The 22,859-nt window shown below is 36.7% G+C and overlaps 1 protein-coding gene across 3 annotated transcripts in view; it reads right to left on the reverse strand.

Annotated features, from left to right (window-relative positions):
• Prex2 (phosphatidylinositol-3,4,5-trisphosphate dependent Rac exchange factor 2) overlaps positions 1–22,859 on the reverse strand; it is a 273,671-nt gene that overhangs the window by 212,348 nt on the left and 38,464 nt on the right. The window contains exons 2-3 of one of the 3 annotated variants that reach the window (XM_047553962.1): positions 3,704–3,866; positions 2,952–3,133 (exon numbers count right to left, since the gene is read on the reverse strand). The exons of 1 other annotated variant lie outside the window; for it this stretch is intronic. The gene's annotated coding sequence lies outside the window, so the exon portion shown is untranslated. Of the gene's footprint in view, positions 1–2,951; positions 3,134–3,703; positions 3,867–12,270; positions 12,349–13,876; positions 13,940–22,859 lie in introns of those variants that run through there. One more of the 3 variants, XM_047553971.1, reaches the window with a different exon arrangement.

Here is a 22,859-nt window from a genome sequence, read left to right on the forward strand (position 1 = left end):
TTAGGAAACTGTCAAGTTCACAGAGACAGACACAAATTTTCTAAAATTCAAAATTCACTTAAGAGCTTGAATTCTGTTATCATCAACTAAAAGTATCAGTTGTTTTCCTTGAAGTGACAGAATGACTTCATTTTTTTGAGCAAATGTCTGCCAGATTACCCAAATACTCTGAAACAGTAACCATAGTTTGTCCTGCAAACTATGATTTCAAGTAAATATGATGTTCCATAGCAACTCAAGCCATCATGCAGTTCTTTTCCTGGAGACTATCATAATACTTGGGTATGCAGCAGAAGTGCTTAAGGGATACACAGGATATTAAAAATGAAGTGCTGGCTAATTTGCTGCAGTAACTGAGGATTTTCTGGACCTATCTGTTGTAGCAATGCAGGAAGCAGGGAAGGATTCTGTTTAATAATTTGTCTCTCTGCTGAAACTGAGGCTGATTCCGTAGAACTTCAAGGGGATGCCCTTGAACTTACTGTTGTAGCCAACACCATTTTATTCAGATGTTAAGTGAACCAGCTTAAGAAGCTGGGGGTCAAGGAGGAGGAGGTAGAAGTGGCAGGGGAGGAACTGCAGAAGCTTGAAGTGGGCATATGAACTACATTCAAGTAACACCTCAGGAAAAAGAAGTTATAGAAAGGTTAAAGGTATTAGGATTTCCTGAAGGACTTGTGACACAAGCATATTTTGCTTGTGAGAAGAATGAGAATTTGATTGCCAATTTTCTTCTACAGCAGAACATTGATGACGATTGAAGGGAACTTTTTGCATCTCATACTTCACACCAGTGCATTACACTAACTGTTCGCTGGAATGTCTGGGATGACTTGGGCTCATATCCAAAGTACTTGGTATATGGTAGTAGATTGCTGAGGTGGGGAGGGAGGGTTCTTGATTATTGTGCAGGGATAAATACAGTGCCTGTCTGCTTCCATTAGCAGATGATGCAAATCCAAACACTGTGTAAAATATTATACAACCAAAAATCAGCTTTTGCAGGTCTTTATTTCTTCTCTAAAACAGTAGGTACCTTTGCCTGGATTTCACTCTATTTACTGTACTAGACCCAGAAATTTAGTGTAATGCCCTGCTTTATATTTCTTTGACCTAATATTGGTTTCTGAAAGAATCTTTGCTACCTAGAATTTAGTTTCTGTTTCATGACAACACAGGATAATGCTTTTTAAAATTGAAAAAAAATTTAGAACAACTGTAAACAGAAATGCCAAATTATTCATGGTTATTGCTGCTTCACATAAAGTATAAAATTAATGTGTAAGGAAGCCCATTCTTTCATCTTAAATACTTGGTTTGGGCGAGGGAAGAGAGGAAACTTTTTCTTAAATTGAAAATAATTACTGCTATTTTAAAAGTTTTTAATCATTGAATGAGAGAGCCTTCAAACATAATTTGAGAAGTTATACAAGTATAGGCAGAGTTATTTTCCTGTTTACATTTTGTTTGTTTGTTTGTTTGTCTGGGGGAAAAATTAGGAGGTGTCTAATGACTGTTTACTTGTTATATTGCAGTAAAAAATTTAAAACCACCCCCCCCCCAAAAAAAAAAAATACCAAAAACGAAGTCCTCTACAGTCAAGGTTTAATAAAATTCATCTTTACAATTCTATCAAGAATATTAAGCTCCCCCTACCCGCTGTGAGTGAGTGACAGTGAAGTCCACAGTGGCTACTTTGAGTACAGTTCCGTGCCACTGTTTTGACTCATACTGAAGCATGAGCATTTTATACACCATTGCCTTTGCACCATCAGTGTAAATGTCAGCATAATAAAAAAAGCAAGTCTCCAGTACTGCTATGAAAATAGTTTTGACCTTGTATGTCTCCCGAAAGGTTGTCACGAAACTCCAAAATGTTCGCAGACCACTCCTTGGGAAACACTGGCCTAGACGTATGGGACATACCAATAAACAAAATAGTCAAAAGTCCCTGCTTATATCCTGGGGGGGAAAGTCAGACAATACATAATAAATAAAACAAATAGTAAATTTTCTGGTATTTTAGAAGGTAATAAGGTTAGGCCTGGCACAGTGGCACGTGCCTGTGATCCTAGCTACTCAGGAGGCTGAAGGAGGAAGATTTCAAGTTCAAGGTCAGCCTGGGCAACCTAGAGAGACCTTATCTAAAGAAACTTAAACAATATGGATGTAGCTCAGTGGTAAAGCACCTGCCTAGTGTATGTGAGGAAAAAAAAAGTTAAGTGCTAAAACTGAGCAATAACTTTACCGTAATAACTTTAAAAACAAAATATTTGAAAAATCTTAGAGTAATTCCATTTCCTATGCTCAAGATTCTTCATGATAAATCTGTACCACTCAATGCTACTATTTAACAACTTTTCTCCCTGGTACATCCCAGGCATCACTTCTCACACAGGTCAACTTCATTTCCTCTCCTTCCTTCCCTTCTAGGTCTCTCCTAGTCTGGCACCTTCTGTATACCTAAGACTCCGTGTGAGGGGAAGCCCTAGGCCCCCATCTCCATTTCATGATTACTGCCCCCCAAAAAGGATACTAGTATTCCTCAATCTTACTTTTGGCAGTAGAGTAACAAAAATTGTAAACTCAGGAAAACGACCAACTCAAGATAGTTTTATTATTATCTTACCATCATGGCCCTGGTCTAGGGTTTTAGACCTCCTATTATTAACTTCTAGCCTCTATTCTTGTCTCCCTAAAACCTGATTTTCTCTATGCAACTGCCAATGATCATTTTTAAAAATGAAAATCTGCCTTACACTCCAACACAAAATCTTCAAAGGGTCCCTTCCCACAAAAAAATAATGCAGATATCTTGCCCAGGCCCACAAGGCCTTAGTCTTAGTCCATTCAAGCTGCTATAACAATATGCCTTAACCTGGGTAATTTATAAACAATAGAAGTTTGTTACCCACTGTTCTAGAGGTTGGGCATGCCAAAAATTAATTTACCTGGTATATTGTCTTCCCGAATACTCACGAGCAACTTGGAATACAGGATATAACATCATATTATTTTCCATCACCATGGGGCAGCATTTCTGGATCCTGACACCACTGATTTTTGGAGCTGAGTAATTTTTTTTGTTGTGTGGACTGCCCTGTGCACTCTAGGACGGTGAGTAGTGTCTTTCCTATTCAGACACACAGAACAGTAGTCATAAAATTATGTTGGTTTGCACATCTGCTCCCCACCAGACCACAGGTCCCTACAGGACATAAGAAGCACTCTTTTCCTCTCTGGAAGTCATTGGTTCATCCTTCAACTGTCATGACCATGCTCCATCCCTACAAAACTGCAAAAATGTATGGAATAATAACTCACTTTTTAGTAGTTCCGGAGCATAAAACTTACCCTCAAGGGCATTCACCACTTTACAAGCCATGGAAAGACCACACTTGGGTTACTCAAATAAATGCCCACAAAGGACAGCAGGCCAAACTCCCAGGGAAAGACTCTGTCAACACTTCTTTATTGTGATTCACAGCTAAAGGGACTTGTGTCGCTGTTACTTTTAACATATGCTCGATTTCCCACTAAAAGATGTTTTACTCCTTTTCAGATCAATGAATGTTTTACTCATTCATCTCAGCAGCTAGGTAAAGATAATTTTTTTATCTTATCATTTAAAAATTTTTAAAACTTCTGTCGGCCAGGATTTGAAGATGATTAAAGATAATTAAAACATTTTTAGTATACTCACTTTGACCTCAATAAGCCAAAGAACAAATATAATAAAATTATGTTCTTCAGAGGTTTTCAGGGAAAAAAAGTTCATCATCTGTCCACATATGATGGGTTTATTCCGTATCAGATACAAGGTTTTAAAGATGTTTAATAAATGACTGAGAAAGTCAATAGTGAAGCTGGAAAAAATGAAAAGGAAATCAGAAACATTACAGACTTAGAGCTATGCATAAGATTATCAAAAGTCAAAGGGAAAATGGGGAAACATTTTGAGATGCCTAAGTAAAATATTACAAAAATGCAAACTTTTCTTAGGTCAGATTTTTGTTATTGTTCCTGGTTTTGTTTAACTTTTGCTTTTTTTAATTTGTTTTTATTTTCTGCATATTCAGTTCCTACAAATTCATCTCACAACTGAACCTGTAAAAATATTATTTTAATATGATGTTTAACTTCCCATTGCCCTAAAACAACAAACTTGTCTACTGTAGAGGTCAAAAACAATGGAGGTATTTTTTAGCATAGCACAATGCAGTTAAAACATTGATTCAACTGCTACCAATAAAATGTGGCGGGGGAAGCATTCACACAGAGTCAATAACAACAGCCTCTCTTCAAACACCTGGAGAAATCCAGCACCGGGCTTATCTATCTTCCTCAACGGTAGCAGGCTAGAGCTAAGGCGGCTGCATGTTCACTTCAGTTTGCCACAGCCACCACTATTCCCTATTAAACTCTACGCCAAAGTTGAATGTTAATACCATGCAATTCCACATTAATATTATTTTTCTTTTTCTCTTCATGCAAAGCCTGCTTTGCTCATTTTTGTGACTTAGAAATCTCTGTAGTCACAATCTTGAGGTTTTTGCTAAGGTTCTTTGACTCTTACAAATTTTTAGTACTGATCATTCCAAAGTTCTAAGTTTTAAAATGGCACTTAACCTTAAAGTGTTTAAAAGTTCTCCCATGATGAGAAGGAAGAAATTAAAAACTCAAAAATAACCTACAAAAATGGTGCCTATTTTACTTAACTCTAAGTTTTCCAAAGAATCTAATATTAGGTGAGATGTTAACCCTCAGAAGATGCTTGCTAAAGCCAGCTCTGACAGTCATGTGTTCAGCTAGTTTTCACAAGGATTCAAACAACTTCTTGTTCTTTGTTTTAAACTATGTTTTTAATGAGGCAACTTGTTGGCAACAAACTTTGCTTAGCATAGTCATTCCAAGTGTCATTTAATTCATGAAGATCCTGTGTTCCCTTGTATTGTTTGGGGTGATTAATGTCTTTCCAGAATGGTCATGGATACACCAAAATCTAGGGAGAATTCAATTAAAGAAAGTACAGAAGACTGGAAAGTGAATGGTGTTTATAGTGAGCTCTTTGGAAGCTCTTTAAAATTAACTCTCCACCTTCTCCCCCAACACACCTGAAAATATTCAGCCAACACATACACAAACACAGATGTCTCCTGGGGGTGGCATTCAGTTCTGTGGTGAGCATTTATGAGATGCCAAAGGCTCAGGTCTCAGATTCTTTACCCAATGTCAGGTTAGTAATGATAGATGCCTCACAGAAAGATGGAGACAATTACATGGAGGTCTTTTTAGTTGGCACTTTGCCCAGTAAAATACTACAAACACACAATCAGGACCCAAAAAAATGTTAGCTGATATTTCTGCTACTGCCACTATCATCACTATCTACATCTACAGCCATATTTCTTTTCCTTTTGTCGGTTGACAAACCCAAAAGGGAAAGTCGCTCCCTTCTCCTCTCTGCTCCTCTGTTGATACTAATTCAATCTGAGGGACTCCAACTTCTGGATAATCCCTTGATCTGAAAACAAATGCAGTTGAGAACTTTGGTGGAAAACTCTATGTTTGCTGATGATCCTCAATTTATGGTAGGAGTTACATGTCGACAAATCCACAGCAGAACTATCCTAACAAATCCACAGAAACTATCCTAAGTCAAAAATGCCTTTCATCCCCTAACCTACAGAACATCCCTGCTAACAACATGGTCCTTCATAGAGTTACCAGTTGTTGCCCTTCATGATCATGTGGGGTCGCATGACTGACTGGGAGCTGGGTTGAAGGCCACTCTGCATAGCACTACCAAGGAAATGATCCACGTTCAAAGTATGGATTCTACTGAATGTATGAGGCTTGCACCCAATTGTTAAATCAAAAAACTTCTAAATCAAACCATTCTAAATCAAGGGCTGTCTGTAGTCTTAAAATAGTGGATCTTTCATACTCTATTGGATTCCAGCCTGTTCCCCCAAAACTGTGTATACCTGTCAATATTTCTACTCAGACATTTACTTTTTCAACCTTCTGGAAATTTGGAAATTCACCAAGGGTGGAAGAAAGGGAAAAAAATTCATTCAGGATCAAACTAAAAGATATCACAGAGATGGATGTCTGCCTCCTCAATCTTTGACAGGCCTTATGGTACAAAGTGCTAATGAAATTGGGGAATATGTGGGAAGCATGACCAGAGTGCAGTTTTTATTTCATTGAGATGCTACAAGGTCTGTGTGTGGATAAGAATCACACAGGCTGATGAAGGAAAATGGCAGACCAAGCTGAGACAGCCTCTTTAGAAATGTCACGTGACCACTACTCTTGGGGTTGTCTTAGTTCTTCTCTATACTACCAACCCTTTGTAGCACCAAAAGAACAATTAAACAATGACAATTGCTCAGACTGGTTTACAAAAATTAAAACAAAATGTATTCTTTTATGTCTGACAAATCATTACTTTTGTAAAGACACTTAACATTGGAAGAAAACAATAAATTTTGAATGAGACTAACAAAGAAATAATGAGAAAAAAAAAAAAAAGAAATAAAGAGATTTCAAATACCCCACAATTTCTCTGGTGGCATTTCACATAAAAGTGTGTTTCACAGTGTCAGACGGTGATCACCATGGAAGAAAATGGATTTCTAAAAGTAGTTCACAAGCTTACATGAACATATTTGTGAATTGTTTTTTCCTTAGTAAGACACTGGCTACATAACCTTATTTTTATTTTTACACAAATATTTATACTGAGATGTCAGTGGACTATTGTGTCTCTGATATAATACTTCATATTGTGTTGGTCAGGAATTTACATTGATAGCAGATAAATAACACAGCACAATGAAAGAAAAGGCAAAGCGGGAAGTACAAAGCACAGTCTATAGATAATATTCTCAGGCACAGACTTCTCTCCAGCACAGGAAACTGGTCATTTCCCAAATTTAAAGTGCAGAACACTATTCCTGTTCAAGTCGTTATTCAAGAATTCAGTTCCCATGAAAAGGAAATGTTAGCAGAGGGGGAAGGAAAAGTATTTGATGCTGGAAAACAACCCAAAGAAATGAATCAGTATAGCGATGTGAAGATTTGTGAAGGCCTGGCCTCCACAGCCCTCTGCCCTCTCCCTAGGATCCAACTCACTATGTAATTCCATGAGGGACAGAGGGAGGATTTGCAAACGGTTTCATGATCGTTGTTGGATTTCATTAATAAAAAGACCTTTTTTATTCTTTAATTATTCACCTTCTCTAAGTTTTATACCTGAGAAACTTCGGTACCTGTTACCTGTTCTTTAAAACTGACTTCTAAAATTGTTCACCCTTTTCCTGAAAACACACAACTACAATGCAGACCAACTCCCTCTTGCCACTTCTAACCTCATATACCCCTTCCTCACCTTTTCTCATGACCAAATATTGCCTTTACCTTCATTCAATATGCTGCCTATTTCTTAGTCAATAATTTTGTTTCCTTTCCTTCTTAATTCTATTCATTCTCTGTTCCTTAAAGGAATTAATGTGTGGTAACGGAAATGGTTACCACTGGGTTACTTTATAGACAAACAGATCAATGGCACCGAGATGCTCTGGAAACATCCCAAGTGTGCAGGGAGTCCGTATTTGAAACAGAGGGCATTTCAAATCAGTGGAGAAAGAATGCCAGGTGTTGGGACAATAGGCAGTTCAATAAAACAAAAGATAACAACATGAAGTGGTTTTTAAAAGCTTAAACTCTGGCTGGTTGGGTGGCACATGCTTGTAATTCCAGCAACTCGAGAGGCTGACACAAGAGGATCCCAAGTTTGAGATCAGCCTTAGCAACTTACTGAGGTCTTAAGCAACTTAGAAGACCCTGTCTCAAAACAAAAAAAATTTAAAAGAGTTGGGGATGTGACTCAGTGGTAAAGTGCCCCTGGGTTCAATTCCCCGTACTAAACTAACAAAACAAACAAAAACTACTTTAACTCCCTGGGTTCAATTCCCACTCTGCCAAATACTAGATAGTTAAGTTTACTCCTCTGAGACAGTTTCCATATTTTTATAATAAAATTAATATGGCGTCTATTCCTATCAACTTGCTGTAAGGATTAAATAAATTAATATAAGTAATGGGCACATCCAGGATCAATATATAAGTGTTTTCTGTTACTAATTTTTTTTTATCATCAAAAACACTTGTTGGATGCTGTTTTCATTATTTTCTTTTTTTAAACACTTAATATTTTATTAGGCATGCAAAGCCCATGAAATATTTCTTTAAAAATTAATTTACTGTGTGGCCCAGGAGCACATGCATGGCAATCCTAGTAGCTTGGGAGGCTAAGGCAGGAGGATCACAAGTTCAAAGCCAGCCTCAGCAACTTAGTGAGGCACTAAGCAAATCAGTGAGATCCTGTCTAAAACAAAATACAAAAAGGAGCTGAGGATGTGGTTCAATGAGTAAGTGCACTTCAGTTCAATCCCTGGTAAACCCCCGCCAAAAAAATTAATTTACTGGCATATACAAGGGTACCGTTTCATCTACCACCTTATAAAACCAACTACTTAGCTTGGCATAGATTAGTAATATTTTATTTTATTTACTTTTATTAGTGCATTATAATTATATATAATAGTGGGATTCACTGTGCCATATTCATATATGCACATAACACAATTTAACATTATTTTTATTAACAATACATTCTTGAAGGAATACTGTCAAGGAGAATCATTATTTTGTACAACATCCACACAGCAAGTCAACATGGAGAGAATTCACCAACTAAGAGGAATGGGTATTGGGCATGCATAAATATATAAAACATTTTAAATCTGTTTTAGAGACATTTGAGATTTATTATTCATAATTTGCTTTGTAAAAATTATATCAACAACCTATAGGAGGCCATTAGCTTATGCATTTGGGAAAGATGAGAAAAAAAATAAATGACTGAAAATTTAGGATTACAACTATCAATATTATTGTGCTTCAAAAATCAAGAAAATAAAATATGAAATATCACAAACACTTCCACATACTTCATGAATCAAACAGGAACCAGCAAAACATGACTAATGAGTTCATTTTCATGGATATTGGCCTGCAGCTCTGTCAACAGCTGAATATTCATGAGGCAAGTTGGGTGTAGGTAAACAAGAAAACTTTCCTTCCAGAAGAAAACACCATAATTGAAAAATGTTGTATGCATATTTTTCCAATTTGGGTTATGGACAGTAAGAAAAACATACCTAATGTCAGTTTGTTGAGTTTTATTATATAACCACAAAGATAGAACATATTTACTTAACTACTGCAAAAAGGCAAATATCTACTAGCAACAATAGTTTCTTGCCTAAAGTAGATCTGCAAAATTTTAGGCTGGGTATGATAATTAATCTGGTTTAGGGCAATTATTTGCAGAGTCTGAAGCCTGTAAGTACACATAATATGTAAAAGGATATGGTAAACTGAAACCTAATCTGAACAAGAGTCAATCTTTGGGAGTGTGAACTGGAGGCCCTAAGCACCTCTGAAAATAGACTCCAGGCAATAGTGAGAGTACTCAGGGAGAAAGGAGCAGATGGCACCTGGTCACTGGCTGATGTTGACACCAACTAGATACTTGCTTGAAGTGGAATGAAAATAAGAGAGATGTAAACCAGGAGGTAATAGCTAATAGGATATGATGATGGTTATTATGGCCTTTTTCAAATGCAGATTGATTTAGGTTTGAGGCCCAGATCTGCTCTCAAGAGTTAGAGTAAAACTCTGGATGAGGATGAAATCTAATTTTATAGAATGGATATACACTATGGAGACAGACTGGTGGTCTGTAGCTCAGTAGTGAAACTAGGGCTTCATCTCAGTCCAGGATACCTGATGTTCCAGGACAGCAAGACTAATTTCAGACCCTTGCTTGCTGGTGTGGATGAAGTTCCTCCTACCCTCCAGAATGAGAGAAGGCTGCTCACACAAGAGTTTACAGGACCAGCATACTACTAATGAGGTGCTCCCTCCATGTCAGCTGCAAAATTATACATTCTGATCAAAGGATTATGGTAGAAGTTGTATTATAAAATGCATATACAATAATATACCCCAGATATATTAGGAGTAGGTGTCCTTCTGCAAAACTAATGCATATGTCCTGAAGTATCTGAATAATTTTACCCCTTGTCATTAGACCAAAAGGAGTAATACTCTCATTGAATGAGACAGTCATTCATTCTATGCCAGGCCCTGTCTGGGCACTAGGTCAGTGATGATGGAAAGGCCAGTTCCCTGCCCTCAAGGAGCATGCAAAAGATGAATAAATGGTGGGGCCAGCAGCACACACCTGTCATCCCAGCAGGAGCGAGGCTGATGCAGGAGGATCACAAGTTCAAAGCCAGCCTCAGCAACATAGTGAGACCCTGTTTCAAAATAAAATATTAAAAGGGCTGGAGATGTGGCTCAGTGGTTAAGCATCATTGGGTTCAATCATCGGTACCAAAAAAAAAAGGAGAAGAATAAATCACTAAATGGAGGATGTAAGATTAGGTGGTGGTAAACATTTGGAAAAATAAAGCAAACAAGCTAGTGGGGAGAGATGAGGACCTGACAACTAGAGAAGGCTTCTCTGAGTAGTTATCATTTGAGAAGAGATCTTGAGGGGATGCACAGGAATAGTGGGCAAAGGTATCAGCCACTGGAGTGAAGGACGGAAGGGCAAGTGCAGATAACAAGGAAGGGAAGAGTGGACGGCATGACTCAAGGAGTAGCTAACAAGAAGCTAACAAGGCAGCTCACAGGGGGCCTGAGGGCTCACGGTGAGGACTTGGCATTTTAGTCTCAGTGTAATGAGAAGCCACCGAAGGACTGTAAGCAGAGGAGCTGGTTGAAAGCTCATTCCAACTACTGCATGGAAACTGACTGTGAAGGAGACCAACAGGGTTTCTATTGAAACAAAAGAGATGACACTGTGTGTAGCTAAAATGGCAAGTGCTCTGAATATGTTTGGAAGGTAGTGATGGAAGGATTTGCTGATAAACTGATGTGAACTTGTAAGGGAAAGACACAAATCAAGATTGTCTCATAAATTTTTGGTTTGAGCAACTGAGTAAATACTGGGGCCATTTACTGGGATAGGGAAGGACAGGGGATGGCAGAGTTGGAGGAAAAACATCAGTTAATTCTTATCTGGTCAAAGCAGTACCTGAATCAACAGAGAAAACTCAATCCACACAAAAATAACATCAATTAATAAGCACTTATCTGAGGAATTCTCTTTTCTAAAAATTATTTAAAACACCAATTAATAAATAGACGCACGGCTATTTCATCTGTTTTGTTTCTTATCTTCATTAAATACCTTCTGTTCTACAAACCAAATTAAGGGAAGTCATCAAAAACATTACTAGTAAATAGCATCAACAATTCATTTCTTATTTTCTATGTCTAAATTAAGAATGAGATATTATCATGCTTGTTTTAGAATTCTTATTTCAAAATGACATCAATAAATGAAAACCTACTGATATCAAAAGCCCATGCTTGAGGGTATATGGATTCAGAAATGAAAAGCACTGTGTATACTATTATAGAGATTAATAATATTAAAGAGAAATATTAAAAATTATTGTCATCAAGAAATTATTTCACCAATATGAAGTTGCAAATCTAAACTAAAGAGAATGTTTCATGTACATTGACATGGTCCTTTTATTAGTTGCAAAAACCAAGATTTGTGAATTTTTCAAGAGTCTCAGTCAGTAAGGAAGGGCATAGCAGATTCACACACATTCTCTAAACAGGCAAATGAAAACACATAAATGAATGGCCAAGAAATAACTACCCATACTGAATATCACATGATATCCCATTAATTATACAATTTTATGTTTTTATCCATCAATTTTTTAAAAATACGCTGAGGATTTATCTCAATGGTACGGTGCTTGCCTAGAAGGCACAAGGTCCTGGGTTCTCTCCCCACCATCAAATAAATAAATACATACATACATACATAAACCTTATTAGATGATCAGAAAAAGCAAGAAAAGCAGCTACAGAACAATTAAAGTGACAACTCCAACACACTCTATAATAATGCGTCATACCAAAGATTATAAAGTGTTCATTTCTTTGCCAGCTACACAAATTATCTCAATTAATGCTTCAATCATCCTGTGAAGTTAGGTGTCATTTTAGCTGCTTTTCAGCAATGGAGAAACTGAGTCTCAGAGAGACAGATTAATTTCCCAAAGGTGGAATAACCAGGAAATGAATGAAAGAGATTGGATTCAGTACCTGCTTGCCTGAACAGAGAAATTTTAAAACTCTCTTCTTCAAAACCAACTTGAATGGTTCTTCTGACTTTCTTTTTAACTTAAAAGAAAAAAAAAAAAATCACAGAATTGGAGTAACCTTATGTTTCTGAAACAAAATATTGCTTATAAAAGAAAATTCTCCAGAAATCCTTTCCTCTCATCTTAATTATAGCATGTAAGTTAAGAAGACCACATTAAAGAACACAATGCCAAGGAGCACCTACTTTTAGTTAACAAGTTCCAGCTGTTACCAGGGACAGGCTAAAGATATATACGAGTTTTAAAAGACTTTAGAATATAGGTCGGGTAAATCCCAAACCCCAAAAGTCTTCAAAAGTCTTAAGAATAATATATGAATTAATTAAAAATAATATAAAAATCTCCTTTGAAACAGACCAATGAAGTCAATGATAAAAATTAATCATACTTAGCCAAGCATAGTGGTGGTATACACCTGTAATCCCAGTGGCTCAGGAGGCTGAGGCAGAAGGATGGCAAGTTCAAAGCCAGCCTCAGCAACTTAGTGAGACCCTAAGCAACTTAGGAAGACCCTGTCTCAAAATAAACATACAAAGGGCTGAAAATGTGGCTCAGTGGTTGAGTGTGCCTGGGTTCAATTCCTGGCACACACACAAAAAAATCATAATTATTATACTAAGCATCTATCTTCTGGAGAGCTATTTGTTCCCTCTGCAATGTTAAAATGTGTGTCCCTTAAACAACACACACTATCTACTAGCACTTCCCTGAATTTTGTAATTCAAACATTTAACTACATTTACTCAGTCATCAAACTATATAATGTCTGCCACTTTTCATAAGCCAAGCATTCAACAAGTTCCACTGTGAATTGTTTTTAAATTCATTGATGGTAATTTCCAAATTTCTTAATTTGGCAAATTCTACATACACTTTGCAGCACAGTTTTAGGAAATACTGCTCAAAAACAAAATTTTTTATTAAAGAAAATGGATTTGGATGGGTGTAAAAATCTATCTAAGACTGGATACAGTGGCGCACGCCTGTAATCCCAGCAACTTGGGAGGCTGAGGCGGGAGGATTGCAAGTTCAAAGCCAGCCTCAGTAACTTAGTGAGGCCCTAAGCAACTTAGTGAAACCCTGTTTCAAAATAAAAAATAAAAAGGGCTGGGATGTTGCTCAGTGGTTAAGCATCCCTGGGTCCACTCCCTGGTACGGGGAAAAAAAGAAAAGAGAGAGAAAAAAAAAAAAAAAGAGATCCATTTAAGAATGCTGTCTGAATTTTCTGAGTTTACATATTACAAATATATTACCAATAAGTTCACATATTACAAGTAATACACCAAATACTTTTACCAAAACAGGGACAAACGTTTTAAAAAAATTAGTTTCTTCTCCATGCATCTTAAGTGAATATGTTTTAAACCTTTACATTAAACTTCCATATTTCAGCTGTGATGCAGGAAGTTGCAAGATACCACTGCTCTCACCTAAACAGGCAGAACAAGTTACATAAGCAAAAACTTCACAGATTTTCAGAAAGCTAATGATGCAAAGACACTTGAATTAAATAAAATTCTAGAAAGTGATGAGCCCTCTCTAAGTACCTGGAGAAACAACAGGAGGAATATGAACCTGCTGTAGATCAGAGTACGGCAATCAGCTACATGATTAAGGAACTTTTATAGGCTGCATCCAAAACTAGAAGCTCAGGGAGACCCAGCCACAGGTCGAGTTCCCCTGCACCAGCCAACAAGTCTTCACCCAGTGCTGAAGTGTGTCGAAGGCAGGGCAGCAAAGCTGAGAAAGACCTGCTCCGGGGTCTCACCAGTGCAAGGCAGGCACCCACTGAAAGTGGGAAAGGGAGCAGAAGAGCTGTGAGAGGAACCTTCGGAAGTCCTTAGGTTCTTTACAGAGTGCACTGCAGTAGCTCTCAGAAGGCTGGGCTCAGGAGTAGTGGACAGAAAGAGAACTACAGAGGTGCAGAAAACCCGCTGTGGGGACTAACACACTACATAATAAGCTGACAGCAGGACTGCAAAGCAGGGTGAACTCTCCCAGTCTGGCAACTGGGCTGCAAAATACAAAGAGATCTCCTGACCCTCAGCAGCACGCCAAGCCCAAGCCGAGCAGAAGAGGAAATCCTGACCCATATTCAAAGCATTCAAAGATAGAAGTGAACAAATGAGAAGGTGCAGTTTCTTTTAAATACCATTAATAAAAGACTAAAATTATGTTATAGTTTAAAATAACATCAAAATCTTTTCTTTTGACTATTGCAAATAATCAAAAGAAAGAAGTAAAAAATCTCTTCATTGAAAATTATAAAATACAGCTGAGAGATATAGAGAAGATCCAACTGAATGGAGAACAGACCATGTTCACAGATTAGAAAGCTATTTTTAAAATTAAGATATCATTTTCCAAAATTGACTACACAGTCACCACAAACTCGATCAAATTTTTTGTAGTTTTTTTTTTTTTTTTTTTTTTTTTTAAGAAATTGAAAAGTTGTTTCTAAATTTTATTGGAAAAACAGAAGCTCTAGAATGATCAAAACAATCTTTACAAAATTAGGAAGTTAGAAAACTTACATATTATGATTTCAAGAATTATTGCAAAGATACTATAATCAAAACAAGGTAGCAAGGGCATAGAATAGACAAATCTATAGAACAGAATATCTGTCAAATGCAAGCAAGATGATTCCCGGGATTGAGTAACACAGGCTTCCCTCTCTTGCATGTTACCAAATAATAGCATATTGTTTGATATACTGTTCATGTGAGACTATCCCAACCCATGGAGAAACAGTCTCAAGCATAAAGAATAACTGATGTTCTACTACAATGCCAACTGAATTTAATAGAGAAAGAAATGCCATTTTAATACATGTTGCCAGAGCTGTGTACATTCATACAAAGAAAATCAAATACTCATCAATTCCTGCTTCATTCCTGATTAATTCCAAAAATTAATCATGGTTTTATCCCAGACCTAAATGAATAAGCTGGAAATAGATAAAAAGAAAAAGTAGAAAAATATAACATGATCTTGGGATAGGCAAATCTTTTTAGGACAAACATGTACAACAGATTTTATCATAATTGAACACTTTTGTCCTCATGAGAAACACCACTATGGACCACAGACTGGGAAACAGTATCTCATACACACACACACACACACACACACACACTTCCTTATGTACAATATATTTAAAATACTAAAAGTCAATACTAGAAAAAGAAAGCTACTCAATTTTTTTTTTTTTTTCCGAGTGCTGGGGATCCAACCCAGGGCCTATGTGCTTATAAGGTAAGCACTCTACCCACTGAGCTATCTCCCCAGCCCTGCTACTCAATTTTTAAATGTAAGAACAATATAGAAATGCCAAGTATATTAAAGGGTACTTCAGATGATCAGTTATCAGAAAAGTGCAAATGAAAATTAGAATAAGACACCATTAATTAAATACCATGAACTAAAATCGTAAACACTGACAGTACCAAGCACTGGCAAGGATCTGGAACAACTAGGACTCAAATGCATTGCTACCGAAAGGGTAAAATAGCACGGCAACTTTAAGAAGAAACTGCTTCTTAAAAAGTTCAAAATATAGTTACCATATGACCCATCAATCTCACTCTTTGGAATTCACCCAAGAAAACTGAACTACATATCAAGGCAAGGATTCATGTTGAAACATTCATAGTAGCTTTAATTCATAATAGATAAGAACTGGAAACAAACGTCTATCAAATAGTGAATGAATAAGCAAATTATGCTTTCATTATGTGCTATAAACATAAGTGAACATATCATTTTATCATAAACCCTATCCATTAAGACATATTTTAAGTTATTACTGATGAAGTAAATATTTACCTATCTAATGAAACAACTCAACAGTATTTCACTCATGTTGACTTTGAAAGTTTTCACTATGAATAAAATTTTCTCTAAATAGATTCAACATGGATAATAAAATGCAGAAAAAGAACAAACTAATTCTATCTGTTGTGCAAAGATAATGATTTTCAAATTGCAGTATTACATAATCAAGTGCATATGGCTTTTTTTGGAATACAAATGATATTTTAAAAATAAGCGAAAGTGACAATCACCAATTATCTTCAAATCTGGGCCTTATGTTCTGCTTGTGATTCATATTAATGAATATAAAATATTAAAACCAATAATAAAAGTTCTCATAAAAAGAAAATATTAGACATTGTACTCATCATAAAGAATGTAATAATGAAATGCCATGTAAATTGCATTTGGCTTTACATAAGTCTAAATGTATACTTTCATTATTCATAAAATATTTCTTAGGTACTACTATGTACGGAGAGCAGTGGACATAAAGGCTTCAAGTAATTAGTCTTACAAAGGAAAATAAGAGGAGACTGTAGAAGAGAGAAAAGGGGAGGAAAAAAGAAAGAGAAAAACATACAAGGAAATAAAACCCCTCACCTTATAAAGCTTAAAATGTAGTTTTAAGTAGAGTTATACACATATGGAATTATCTAAAAACTACAGAACTCTTAGTGTAAAATGTCCTCTGGGATCTAACCCCTAGTTCATCTATAGACAAACTTCCCGTTTCTGTTTTGTTTTGTTTCTTATTTTTTTGTTTTCATTTTTGTTGTTTGTTTTTCTTTAAATCCCCCTAAATTTGACACCACCTGGAACATAGCACTTACCTGTGCAAACTCATAGATTTGACCTCATGTCCTAAAAATGTAGTCAGGAATGCTGGTTATTGATAAAATTCTTGAAGATCAGAATGAAGTCTATTTCTCTGATTTGCCCATCGAACCCAGCCCAAAACTAGGTCATAATATCAAAAGCTTAATGAAAGCATGATATATTTATATATGCACATATTCCCTTTCTCCAAGGTTTCTTTCTGAATTGATTTTTCCAGCAATTGTTTAATGCACTATTAAAGTAAAAAATAACTCATAACCAGTCTTATCTTCTTCAAGTACAGGAAGATATCTCATTCCAGATATAAGAAAACCACCTAGTTTTAAAGTCTGCAATCAATGAAGCTCCCCTGTTCTCTACCCCCAAACTTATAACTCTACCCTCCCCGACTTAAAATAATACATCCAGTAACAATTTAAGGTCATTAAAACAGTTGAAATTTTGTTTTTCTGTCTACACCAGGGTGTAATATCTGTCAAATGCAAACAAGATGGGCTGGACTAACCCAGGCTTTCTTCTCTTACCTAACAGTGGTGATCACGCCACTCCACCTGCTGATACCCAGTGAGACATGTTTCTGAGACAGTTAAGTGCTATCTACAGCCTTGGACCAGAACCAACATGGTCTGCCTTCCATCGGAAATATACTTTACCAATGGAATCACCCAGGGCCAGTTCACAATTGCTGAGTAACACTTATTTTAGAGATAAATACAGTTGCTCTGCTTCATTCCTACAGAACTTAATTTACCTTTTCAAATATTATCCATTACCTAATTTAATATTATCTTCTTAGTCACTCTAATCACTTCTTCCTTCAATCATCATCAGTGTTACCACTGATTATGAAATGTCTGTGGGCTGGGGAGATAGGTCAGTTGGTAGAGTGCCTGTCTTGCAAGCACAAGGCCCTGGGTTCGATCCCCAGCACCACAAAAAAAAAAAAAAAAAAAAAAGTCTATATACATTCAACCCATCCTTGAATCCCTAAATTAAAGATCACTTTCTCCAAGAAGATTTCTTTAACCCATATATTTTTCTCTTAATTTCTCTTAATTAGATCACTGATAGAACATACTAGACAAAATGCTTACTTGTCGTTTAATATTTGAGTCTTCCCATGGTGATTTAGCACTGTAAATATTCAATAAACAGCTACTGAACTGAAGTAATAGTCTAAAATGTCAAAAAAAGAGTTGCAAGAGGTAGTATTGTAAGAAAGTGCATATTGAAACATTTACATTACTAATTAACATTTCATTCTCAGTCATCCTATGGTTCTAAATGGATGCTGGAAAAGGTACATGGTCTGAGAAAACAGCTTGTGAATATTATAAAATACAGCCAAAGCAAGGTTTAAATTAGAGAAACTATTTGTATTTGAAGACAGACACAGAATTAATAGTTAGACATTCACCTATACTTAAACATCTAGAGCCACTTTAAATCATTGTTTCTTCATTACTAAAAAAATCAGAACATTCTGAAATTTTCTTCTAAACATAAGCCAATATTTTCAAATGGTTCAAGTTCTAAAAGAAGCCATTTGTATCCTTCAAATATCTGTTTTCTTCAAGTAAATGCTGCAATTTTTAATGACCTTAGAGTTTTCAACTGAAGTGTATTTATCTGAAGTTCTTCCTTAAGAATAACTAATTACATTGCATCTGTTTTTGTAGGGTACCAGTTATGACCCCCTATAGTCCCTGAAAGAATAAAGTTTGGTTCCTCTAACAAGAAGACAGCTACTATTATGTTCAGATGAATAACCCAAACCAAAGGAATCTGGACCGTTGCTATAGTGGCTATGGAAATAAGCTTTTGTCTGCTTCAATATCAAAGTGCCAACATTCAGATCCTGTAGTTATGTAGCCATTTACAATGTATTTTTTGCAACATATTGCACTGTTTTAAAAAAAATACCTAATGCATCATAATGAAGAAGAAATCCATGTCTTAAAACTTGCTTTTAACGCTCCTTATTCTGAAATGCTTTTTTTAAAAGGTTTAACATCTACTTAGGGAGACACTGTCTCAAAATAATAGGGCTGGGAATTTAGCTCAGTGGTAGAACACTTGCCTTGCATATAGGAGCCCCTAGGTTCAATTCCCAGTACCCAGGGGGTGGGGGAAAAGCTCCATATCCAATCAAGTGAGATTTTAAGCAATGCCCCGTGAAATTACAAATACTGTATCTCTCCAAGTTTTAAAATTCTTCTCAGCCTACATGCTTACCAAATGAATAACTGCTAAAGAAACATTAATCATGCTTCTCAGCCAAGCCTAATCAATATACACAAATTAGAAAATGATACAAGAAAATAGAGCAAAACCAGGATGTTAAGTTGATTAGGGGGTTGTATCTTTTTCTTTTTTTTTTTTCTTTCTTCCTTTCTTTTTCTTGTGTGTGTGTGTGGGGGGGGCACTTGGGTTCAAACCCGGGGCATCACATGTGCGAGGCAAGTGCTCTACCACCAAAGTATATCCCCAGACCTATTTTATTTTATTTGAGACAGTATATCACTAAGTAACCCAGCTGGCCTGGAACTTGTGATCCTCCTGTCTCAGTCTCCCAAGGAGCTGTTACAGTCCTGCATCACTAGGTTTGCATCTTAACACCTACATGTGACATTATAATTCTCTCATCCTTGCTGACCATAGACATGACAAGGAAACTGGGCATTTGACCTTGACATGACCTTCAGAACAATATGGTTTTCCAGCTTCCATACCTTATCTTTGACTTCCCAGAACACTAGTCTACACCAGTTCCAGAGAAAGAAAGACAAAGAGCAAGTGTAGGTCACTACAGACCCTGTCTATGAGAAAGATAAATCCCTCACCAAGAGTCCACATGCTTCCTTTCAGAGTTTAATGCGTTAATTGTGCTATCTTTTCAGCACCTCGGTCTTGGCTAGGGCTTGCTTTAGCAAGAATGAAAAACAATGAAGAGAATGTAGCCTGTAATAAAGATAGAATGACTTGCTTTAAAAAGTTGTAAAAGATTCATGCTTAAAATTTCAGACTTTCTAGATTGTTTCCTAGAAAATGACATATCCCAACTATATTGGGGATCACATTCTGGTCTGGTAACAATTAGTCAGAGCTGAGTGGCAGTGGGTCTCTGTGTTCCCCAGTCCCCACTACTCCCTAAAGTATACCCCTTATTTCTGCTCCCTGTCTTACATCAGAAATGTTCTTATTTGGGCCCATTGGTATGAAGATGAAGCATGTGAATGCTGGAATCAGCATTGCTTGGGTTTAAATTCTGGCACCTACTAGTTGTGTGAGCTTGGACATATTACTTTCCTTCTTCCTTCTGCTCTTTTGTTTTCTCCTTATAAAATTATAATAATTCTAACTACTTTATAGAGTAGTTGGGAGAATTAAACATGATTCTGACAGCAAGCACATAGCCCAGGACCTTCACAAATTACCTGTTATTAAAGAAAACACACAAACATACAAATGAGGTTAGATGGGATTCCCTCTACTGCCATCTCCTGGAGACTTAACCTTAGGTCAAGGCAGATGAACCAGAGCCTGGGAGCATCACATATGTCCGCTGCTGGGGGCTTTGGGGGAGGAGAGCTGAGTGCTGAAATTCAAGAGACATCACTCAGTTTGTCTGACATTCTCCTTGAAGGCTAATGATGGATTTTACTGGTGGCTGAACATTAAAACCACCTTGGGAGCAGTTTAAAAACTAACAATGCTCAGGCCTTACCCCAGAACCCATAAATCAGGATGTACTGGAGTGGACCTAGATTTTTTTTTAAGGTCCCACTGATTCTAATGCACAGAGAGGCTCCAGAACCACTGATCTATGGCACACAGAGCAGCCAGCCCATCCAGCAAGACTCATGAAGAGGTCTACATTTTACCATGAGCAGCTTAGGAAGCTTTACAACTCAGAAATTACTTGTCCGTATAGCAGAAAATACTGTTGTAAACATGCCTGCACTGTGGTTACCACTGTTGCACATTTAGAAAAATATGTAGAAAAATGTTTATGGAATGTGCTTTGTGTTTTTTTCATTTTTGCAATACTAGGGATTGAAACTGCAGGTGCTCTACCACTGAGTTACTGCCCCAGGCCCTTTTCAAATTTTTTTTATTTTAGAACAAGGTCTCATAAAGTTGCTGAGGCTGGTCTCAAATTCACAACCCTCCTGCCTCAGCATCCACAGTGACTGGGATTACATGTGTGTACCACCACACTCCATGGAATATGGTATTTCTTAAAAGTGTGTCCCCACAGAGACTATTTTAAATGCCTATTTAGGTACACTTACACAGATTTAGGAATAATTTTTAAACTTCAAAACATCACTGAATTTAGCAATACCATACAGAGTAATCAATTAATGACAGATAAGACTGTTTGTATTTAATACTAAGACAACTTTAAATTGCTGTGGTCAAGTTCTAAGCTCTCTACTTAAAAATGGCATGAAATGTAAAGCAACAATATTAAAACAACATTCATATATAAAAGTTAATCTCCATACTAATTTGACTAACATTTATCAAAACTATAGTAACATATCTAGAATGGCAAAAAAAAATAAACAAAATCACTAGTCATTCAAGCAATTTCGTCAATAAAATGTCATTGTAATTCTTTAGTAATCTGATATTCAAGTTAGCTCAGAATATTTAAGATTTAGAAGTTTAAAAACATTTTAAAAACATTGTTAAGCACAATTTAGGTAAAGTGATAACTAATTTTGGAAAAGGGATTATTTTAAGGAAATGTATTCTTTCAAGTCACTAAATTAGAATTCCATTTGTATTTTAATGTAAATTTAGAAGTGCTCCACTTATTTTAGCATGACTTTTTTTAATCAAACATTAGTTTTCTTATCTTACCTCTTTTTTCATATCTGTATCTCATTTAATAATTTTGCACATTTGGATGTCCATGGGGTGGGCAGACCACCCAAGCTAAGTGGCAGCAGAGCAAGGTCCTGAGACAGAGATCAAAAACTGATGGCCAATGAACCTGCTTCAGACACATGCTTCATTTGTTTGCTCCATGTTTTTAAAAACTGAAAAACTCACAGCCAAATCCAGATTCCATTTTTTTCTGGAAAAGCAGGAGCTCTAGGAACATGGGGGTCACATTTTCCTAGCAGCTGTTGGCTGGAGCTAAGTCTCACTGTCCCCTTGAATAAGGCACAGGCTCTTTCCAGTGTCTTAAGTCACCACAACCTGTGAGTCATGAATATGTGACCTGCCAAGCTACTGGGGACTTTCGAGTTGCCAACTCTTTCACAAAAAGGATAAGCTAATCAAGGAAGAGATTCCCTAACCTAAGCCCAAGACTACATAGCTGGGATGGGACCTGGAAGATGGAAGGTGAATGGTAGGCAGCAACCCTGGGAAACAGGGAAGATGGGAAAAGCTTCCTTTATATATTTTGGGCAGTCGAGAGACAGTTATAATGGTAAGAGAAGAATCAGGCAGACCTGTGCTTCAGTCATGGGCTCAGGTGTAGGACTATCAGTTGTAAGACCTCAGTGTTGGTGATTTGCCTCTCTGTAAACAATGAAGATGTCAATGCTAATCTGCAACTTCATTCAGGATACACTTGGTGTATTAGTCTGTTTCCTGTTGCTATAACAAAATATCTAAGGCTGGGAACTTTACAAAGAAAAGAGGTGTATTTAGCTTACAGTTTGGGAAGCTGAAAAGTTCAAAGTCAGAAGTTCCATATGATTCAGCCTCTGGTGAAAGTCCCCTGGCTACGTCAAATCATGGCAGCTGGCATCGTTGCAGGAATACAAGCAAAAGGAAGAGATTATGTGATGAGATAGGAAGACAGAGACTGGGGAGAAGTCTTACGCTTTCCTAACAACCCTCCTGCAAGAA

The sequence above is a fragment of the Sciurus carolinensis genome, chromosome 1 (genome assembly GCF_902686445.1).
Source record: "Sciurus carolinensis chromosome 1, mSciCar1.2, whole genome shotgun sequence".
NCBI classification, from domain to species: Eukaryota; Metazoa; Chordata; class Mammalia; order Rodentia; family Sciuridae; genus Sciurus; species Sciurus carolinensis.